This window comes from Ptychodera flava, chromosome 11, assembly GCF_041260155.1.
Source record: "Ptychodera flava strain L36383 chromosome 11, AS_Pfla_20210202, whole genome shotgun sequence".
NCBI lineage: Eukaryota > Metazoa > Hemichordata > Enteropneusta > Ptychoderidae > Ptychodera > Ptychodera flava.
Genome location: NC_091938.1, coordinates 24,537,315 through 24,546,908, shown reverse-complemented (window position 1 = coordinate 24,546,908; position 9,594 = coordinate 24,537,315).

The window sequence follows — 9,594 nt, the reverse complement described above, 5'->3', positions numbered from 1 at the left end:
ACACGAAACGAATGACACGAATTGATGCTGATAAGCCGCAAGGGATAGGCGATATTGGGTAATAAACGATTTGTCATATATACCCATGCCCAGAATTTTACAAATGATTGGAAGAACCTTAAATTTTGAGGTTTTACTTTTATTCTGTTTTACACATAAATATGGAAATATTTGAATAATCAGGCTTCATCCATAATCTGTAGGTTTACGACCTTTACGCAGAAGTCAACAACATGCTCGACAAATCCTCCATATGAAGACCATCAGAACCTTTTCGCTGCTTTAAGTCGCCGTCGATTTCGATCGCGCTAGGTCGTCGTACGGAGCGGAGAGAGGCGGTCATTTTGTTTGTAAATGTCTGCACTGAGAGTTGCCATAGTGTCAACAGGTGTAGCGCGCGACATTGCTGTCATGCTATGCGCTAGCTACCTGTTTTGCCAGGAGGTGGACCGTGCCATGCGAACAGTAGAATGTTAGCCAGAGCTCGAATAACAAGAACTTTAATGGAATATCCACGAGATAACAATAAAAAATTCTCACATTTTTCCGTTTTCAGCTACCCGAAATACCCTTGTTCCTCGTTAAAAGCCCTTCATATTTACATAGCGCCAACATCGCATCAAAGGCGGGAAGCAGCAGCCATTTATTTACTTTATTTATATCAAATTGCAAATGTAGTTCAGGAACGTTCTAAACCTGGTGACGTTTATTGTGCATATTTCGACGTTACTGTAAAAATATAGTACGAAAATACCCGCTGATATTTAAGGCTAAACGTCACCAGGATGGAGCAATATGGGCATGGGTATATGATAGTGGACCCTATTCATATTCAAAGATGGTAATTGCGGCCATCAACTAAACTCATAACAAGCTCAAGTGGAGATCGCCCAATCTCCGGAAAGGTGAAAAAGTCAAATAGCATATTATGCAGTGACGTCCGTGACCTGACCGAGGAAATGATCATTACTGTCCACGGCAACTATAGCCTCACGCTTGTCTTTGATCATGTCTTTGGCCCTTTAAATTTACTACCTGTCGATTTTTCTATCGTACACGGGCGATTATGCCTTCATCAACATGGAGTGTGAAATTAAATTGTCGGTGACAAGACTTAACTTATCTCATGTATATATATATATATATATATATATATATATATATATATCTGTCAATATATATATATATATATATATATATATATATATATATATATATATATATATATATATATATATATACATATATTTATATTGACAGATATTGAAAATCTGAGATATATATTGAAAATATGGGACGGAGAAAACACGGCAGAAGTCTCGGACAAGCTTTCCTGAAGACAAAAGCACTTTGTTCCCAACCGTTACCCTATTTTATACTTGAGAAGGTTATATATAGAGATGAGTTACATATTGAATATTAAACCTTTGGTAATATGTCAATATTAATAAACGTATATGGTAAGAGAATGTTTTACATAGGACAGAACTATGTCTTGCTTGTCATGTAATATATAGAATTTTTATAGGAACTTGTATATTAATGTAATTAAAGTTTAGATATTATTGTTATATATTATTATACAGGAAAGACATTTTTCCCATTTTCCTATATTGTATGTAACACTTTGGGGTAAAACGTTTTAAGTCGTTCTTTTTTGTTCCTTTTGCGAATACACAATTTTGATAACCAGCACATGCGAAATTTATATGATTCAGAAATATGCTTGAGAGGTTCATATTGAGCTCAACATTCAACGCCTTCAAGTAATCTTAAAATGTGAAATTATTTTAACACACAAAAAAAACTCTGTTACAGGTTTTATCTTGACTGTCATTTTGTTTTCAGCCAGCAAAGGTAGACATTGTGTAGTTTTGCTTTATTGTTTGAGTGATAGCGGTGATTTACTACTTTTATTAATAGTTTTTTTCAGATTGTCAAGTTAGGTTCTGTGGCACTACATTCCTTTAAAATTTATTTTCAAGAATACTACAGATGTTGTAGTTTACAATTGTAAATGTTGAAGTCATAATGAAATGAGTGCTGTTGATATTGCCAGAACAGTGGTCCAGTCTCAGGCTAAAAATATTGTGCACTGTCTATGTATGAAACCTAGTATATGCACGTAATTTATATTTGGAAGTCTGTATAATTTCAAACAACGTCATATTCGTGAGAGTTTCAATCACCTATATCCAGTTTTTAAATTTGAGGTGAAGCTTCGCTAGGATTGTTGGAGTTTTTTTTTGGTAAATTGAGACAACAACCAAGCGTGTGATTGACTATCGATCATCTAAGAACTTATGTAAAGTGTACTATATAGCCACAGAGCTTCAGTTGAAATACTGACCATTGTTAGGCTGACATTGGTTTGTCTAGCAATTTAGTTAAAATATGGCAACGTTGTCAATATCATGCACTGGTTGCGTTGCCTCTGTAACGAGTAGACTTTACCAGCTATATATTTTCTGTATTTGCCTAGATGTTGATGAGTGTTTCTAATTGTTAAGCTAGGGAGTCCGAACACACCCTCGCACTCTGGACTTGAAGGTTTGAGCTGAGACGTTACTTTGAGTTCAAACATGTCTGCAATTTTACGTTCCTCTGAGCGTGGCGGATATACATGAAGAGTGATGGATTGATTGAGATCGGACTGTTAATGTAAACTCTAAGCCATCCTCTCCTGAGTCGATCGAACGCACATAGCTCACAAGTGAAAGCTGTGCACGTGTGTATACAGTAATGCAGAGCGTTTAAGGTCTTAAGTTTAGTGTTTCTTCAGCAAATTGCGTGCAAATTACAAACTTTACATAGTTCATAAGTACAGTCAGATGTCCACGATTATCACGAGAACATCTCCCGTGATTGTTTCACTGAACACTCGTCGATGTACACAGCTAAAATTAACAGGAGGACTTCAGATATACTGTGTTCGACGTGTATAAGTACGACAGAGGTACGTGTTTCCGAAGATGCGAGCAGAAGTAAACAAGGATCCCAGATGGCCGGCTGCGCCACTATAGCTGACTCGAACTCTGCTTACCAATGGGTCGAGGTGTTGCCGCCGATTTCTGTGGTACAATGTACTAGACTTAAAACTGCGTTTATTCAGCATGAACAAGGCTTCAAGTCGACTGTCAATTCTTCGTATTTCTGAACTGCGTGGTCAGGTCTTATGTAATATTTTTGCATAAACTCTTGGTTATTTAAAAAGAGTTTGACTTGTTATAGTGAAAGTATGTTTAACTCCTATCATTTAGAGATCTATCAGTGATAGAGTAATTTTAGAAGCTTTTGAAGAAAGTGTTCTTATTTTGTATGTAAACGTCGATGATTTGATGCAATTAGTAATACATGGACGACGTTTGTTACACTGCGATGTCTTCTCAATTTACGCTCAATACTTTGTTACTGCTCTGGGCAAGTTAACGAACGCCAGAGTATCGGACTGGTTGGCCCTGCTCGGGAAATAAATTTAATGAGCGTTAGTCTGGTCGGTTGGATTCTGCCGTCTCAAGACATCGGTCCCACATCGTAATGTATTTTTAAAACACACAGTTGTAAATATTTGAAGCATAAACTTTTATCGAGCATGCATTTTTTTCAAATTATGTATTTTAGCCTATAGACTGGATATTTGCCTTTTGACAGTTTTCACTACTTTGTATCTGCTTCCTGAATCCTATGATATTTTGTTTAATGTGTGTGTTTGCTTTCTGTGGACAGACGGAAGACAAACAGTGCTCGGCTATACAGATCAATTTATGAAAAATTGTAAATGAAGAATATTAATTGGAATAATTTTTTAAGGTATTTGTCGAGAGTAGATCAGGAATGTTTTGATGATGTCGTGTTAGACACAGTATTAAAGTCACCACCCAAACAAGACTAAAAAGTATCCTTTTCGGCTAGACAGGAAGAAATATCGACAAAAATTTAAATTACACAAATTCTAGACAATATTGGTGGCATAAATGTTGACAAGAGAGGAAAAATTGAGTTTCCAACTTTTCTATTACACAAGGACTTATTACTTTTTACGACATTTTTGTTGCCAAACGTTTCACACGGCCTTATTGTGAAGATATGTGGAATCATCATGTTAAGATATACTCGGCTTCAACAGAAAACTATTTGGGTAAAACGGCTTCTCTGTCAACTGATCAAGCTAGCTGAATTCATTTCAAGATTATTTACAATGCTCTCCCAAATGGTGTGAAGCTTTTTTCGCTGGAAAATCAGCGAAACCAACTGGCGTTTCCCCAGCAATATTCTTGACCAGTATTAGCATTTGTTTCTGATTTGTCAAAGCATTTGAAATTTTGGGACCGTCTTTGTAAACTAGATACTCGGTTCAATTTTAGCTATCAAATCATTGTTTTGCTTTATAATACCCTCCTCAACTTGCTCACATTTTGATTCATAAACTTCACTTTTACAATCGCAAAATATTGTGTTTTCGTAATGGGCAGGCTTCTAAAGCGATCCAACTAGCTCCGGATCATGATGTGCTTCAGTTTATTATTACAAGAATCTACTTCACTTACCTTATTCAGAGAATTAACAATCACAAGATTTATTTTGACCCATGGAAAAAACGTTTACTTAAGGTAGCGGTAAAGGCTATTTTTGCACCAATTCTTTTCTCAGAGTTTATGTCAAGTTTCAAGTGTAAGAATCAAGATATTTAGTTCAAATTTTCAGGATAACTCCCTTAGTTAATACTTTCTCCAAAGAATATAAAAATTGTATATTTGTAGCCATGATTTTGAAATATGACACCAATCAATATTAAAATTTAATTTTCATATTTTTTTACATATTTGAATTTAATAATAATTGGATAGTATTAATATTACCAAATTAGTTATAAATATGTTTACACTATTAATTGTAAGATTTTTACGGCAGGATTTGTAAATAAAATTTGTTTTTATGATTTTACATGGGTTTACATATCAAAAATTATTAAAAATTCTTTCAAATTTCAAAATGTGATTTTTCAAAAAGTTCTTCAAATACAGGAAAATTGTGCCATACAAATCTTATATGTAGCCTTGTTAATAGGCTGTAAAAATTCCACTTCCATATCTCATTTCAAAGGTCGGATTAAATTGGTATAAAATTATGTAGGAAAACTGTTATTCTGTCAAAAATGTTGAAAACAAGCCATATTTGCATCCCTCTTTTGAAGTCACAGAGCAGTCTTTTTTGTTAATCTCACAGGCTCTTTGACACTCAAAGAATGTAAAAATGCATTTACAATAGCAGTCACGCATTCTGAATGCAAGCTATGCCTTGTCAAACTTTCCTGAAAAACAGTAAAAAATGACTTTCCCTTTTCAAACATTTTTTAAAAGCTAGGGGACCTCTACCATAGTTAATACACTAAGGACTCCCCAACTTCCTCTTATTTGGTCAGTTTTTCAGAAGTTTCAACGGGCTATAACTCTGCAATGCCTATGACCCCAAATGTCTAGTTTTTTTATTCCACAGAGAATGTTGACTACTTTTATGTTTTAATAGTTTTATTGAAGTTTATAACTGACGCTCTAGCCTTTACCGCCACCTTAAGACTCAAGTAGTTTTAATACTTCGAATTCTTTATAATTTATTTGGCAATAACATCTACACGAATCAGAAACGTAATTAACATCGTAAATATACAATATTTATTGGCGAAAAATGTACATTTTGTCATTATATTTCCATTATTGTATATTTTTTAACAGCTCTTGTTTTAAATTTTACTAAATATATTTTTATGGATAATGTGCAACTAGATAAGCCATCATGCAGAGATCTGATTCTATAAAAACAGCTGTAAAACGGTATCTTACCGAATGCGGTACTTTACAGATTTTACTGATTTTACCGATTAGAGTGACATGTATAAGCATTGTATTGAACTTTGCTTTGTTTTGGACTCTAGTCGTCGAGTTCTACTTTATTTGAATAAAATCACAATTAAATTGTGCACCACACTGTTGTTGTTGATTATTTATGCAACGTTATTGTACAAGTTGCTTCACAGCCTTAATTGCAGATTTAATTTTATCCTATTCTTACTGTTCGATGATACATTCGTCAATTTCGGTGAGTCACAGTGATTTACAGCTCGGTTGATTAGTTGGCACTTGTAGCAGACGACAATGAACACCATCTTTTACAAAATTGAGAAATAGAGAAACTGGCGCTATCATCATAAATTTTCATCATAAATTTATGGTTACCTAATTTCAGCAAACTTTTTCAGAACCCTATCCATTTTCGTCTGCACGATACCGAAAGTAGTAGAGAATAGTTGATACGACCTTATTACCCTACTTCTGACGCAAAAACGTTTATGATTTCTAGCAGGATGTTCCATCCGAGAAAGATTTAAAGGTTATGGCAGCTCGATGGATTTGTCCATGTTCAGTAAACTGACATTAAAATTTATCTGTTCAATTCTTGTCATCAAGACATGGGTATTCTTGTATATCAGGCAGTGTTCCTTATGCTGTTGCTTCAACATTGCCATCGACTTTTGTTATTGCTTGAGTTACAGTCTAAGGTATTCATCGCATGGTTTTGCAGAATGTTAGCATGTTTTCTATCAATTAGTGTTGTACTTTATATACAGCTTCATTCTTTTTTAACGAAATAAGCATATTAGCTCGAATATCTGCTTATTCGCTCTTATTTATATGTCATGACATTTATTTCTAACCGAGTGTTATATTCGAATTTGTTTATGTTGAACATTGTCAAGTAATACTCTTTAGGGCGACATTTTTTATTTTGTGTTTCTCATCTCCCGACCGACCGTAAATTTCAGCTCCGACATGAAAAAAAAAAATAAAAAATTATTTGGGCCGCCTCTGAGGCGATCATCCTAGCAACAGCGCCACCATCATCAAATTGTGAGATTGCAGCGACTCAGACTGAAAGGACGGAACAGTGAAGTGAAAGACAAGAAATTGCAGTGACTGAAGGGACAGAACATTGAACTGTAACAAAGACAGATTTTTTTTTGGTACTTGTTTTTTTTTTTATTTCGACGCCCGCCCCTGCCCGAGTATTCCTCTGGAGATGAGAAACAAAAAAAAAATAAAATAAAAGGGTCACCATATCTTCCACATTTGGTATGAATACATGCATTGGAATTCAACAAAGATGTATTCGGGATCTTAAGATCCAGGAAAAAGCATATCTATCGAGCACCGTTGCTGATACAAATCAAATGACACTAAGAAAAGTTGATTCGTGAATCGTAGCGCCAAATGCACATGCGTACATTGATCACTGCGAGAGCGCCCTCACAGTCTATTTCTTGATTTGCTCTCTGTACGATTGAAACACGACAAAGTCTTACTCAAACTGCAGACATTGAAAATGATCGCTGTAAATGAGGTATTTTAGTCCTGTTACAATGAGATGAACAAAGGCATACTGTCTATGGACAATTTGTTTTTATGGTCCTCTAGCGGGTAGGGTTACTCAAGGATGGCCTGCTATAATAGAATGTATAGCAGTATAACTGAATGTAATAAAATGACATTTTTTAAATATCTTTAAATAGGTATTAATTGTACCATAGTAGCAAAGTTACCGAAATTTGATTTTGTAATAAAGTTGACGTCTGGTTTAATAGCGGCCAGCCGTTTCTGAAGATATGAAGTCTTTGAAGTTCGCCGAAGTATTTACTTAACAATTTCTCCAATTTCTAGTGATAAGGTCGTTGACTTGTTCAGCAGTTCACGTATCACAACCTAATTCGCCTTTCCCTCCATCGAAGTGTAAGGCCGTGTTTTAATAACCACAACCGTCGTTTGAAGGCCACGTTAATGGATGGAACTAACTCCCGAGATACTAGAGGTCTCCTCGCTAATGTGACATTCATCATCTGTAGATTATTGCGGTCAAGCCTCCAGATAGCACAACGCGCTTTTGTTGAGTATAGTGCAAGGAATTAAAAGTTACAGGGCTTATATGTCATTGGATATTGTGTGCGAGAATATAACAATGATTTACTCTCCTCCTTTTACTCCTCTCTCCTCTTTCCCTCCCTCCATCCTCTCCCCCTCTCTCCCTCCTCTCTCTCTCTCTCTCTCTCTCTCTCTCTCTCTCTCTCTCTCTCTCTCTCTCTCTCTCTCTCTCTCTCTCTCTCTCTCTCTCTCCCTCTCTCTCTCTCTCACTCACACACACACAACACACACACACACACCGTTCTGTACTTTTTGTATATAGTTACGACAGATTTTAGAATAACACGCCGGTCAACGGCTATAAATTTCACAAACCCTTGCCTTTTTATGCCCTCCACTTCAAGCTGTTATGCAAGATTGCGCGCGGGAATGTGCATTTTTGCTCTGAGGACTTGGGTTAGCTGTTCAATTGATATTAAAAAATCAGCTGAGTATACAAAATGGATTATTATAATGTACAGTAGAATCGCAGAGCAGTATATATTGATATCCAACATATCGGGACTATAATAACAATCGCGATGCGATTCCTCAATAACCATTTTTAGACATTGTAAAAGTTGCATTTTAAATTTGACAAGAATCTAACTCTGTAAGGAGTGCCATTAACAGTGCCATGTTGTCACCGAACATCGAAGTGGGAATGGCAAGGCCGGTTCCTTGAATGGAGTGTATAATGCACGCCATTCAACGACTTTATTGATAATATAATTAGAAATAGTGTCAACGAATCACAGCGCGCAATACCTTTGATCGAACTATTATCAAAACTCTCAATTTTCGGCCTAAGTCCAGGCCCTCATGCGTAATTCGAGCAAAATCTTACAGAAAATTCGTCCGCTAGAACAATATCTGTCGCTATCAAGCTCCCACGATGCACATCACATTAATATTTCCTTGTTTTCATATTATTTCATGACGCCATCACAGATTCGCGTTCGCTTCTCAATGACGTCAGCTAACTTCACTTCTCTCAACGCGGATGAAAAACCTCATACATCGGTAACCAAGGTAACGGAATTACCGCCGATTTCACTCATAGGATAGCCAACCTTACCATCGACGACGTAAGGTGTGAATGTTTTCAAATTTCCTGTTGTTATCGCGAGTTACCGATCACAGAGATTTGAGCGGGAAGCGCTCGTACACCAGCGTTTAAGGCAGAGCGGTTTCATTATTTCATCAGAGTCGCAGGTGAGATCTCAACCGCACCAGATCAATTACAGCCGTACAGTATGCGCGAGGAAAGCGTATGAACGCACCAGAAAGAGCAACCGTGACAGTCCTGAGCAGACAGTCGGTCTCCCTGTGTGTGTTAACGCTATGGGAAGACACTAGGCTCGTTCAGTTTGCTGCCGATCCAAAACCAGGACAAGGTAAGCACGCTATGTAGCGACGCTTGTGTAAATACCTCAATACAAAAAGAAAAACACCCGTAGGATTACTCTAAAGTTTAATGATCGTCGACGTCTGCCTGTCTAATTAATGAATCTACCTTGAAATGATTTATAACGCAGTAATGATACGCAACCTCCTATGGCGCTGAGACTGAAGGTTAACTATCGATGAGAGAGGGTTTCTTCATTCACAATTAGGATTATATTGACGCTTGTGATTTTCCTGT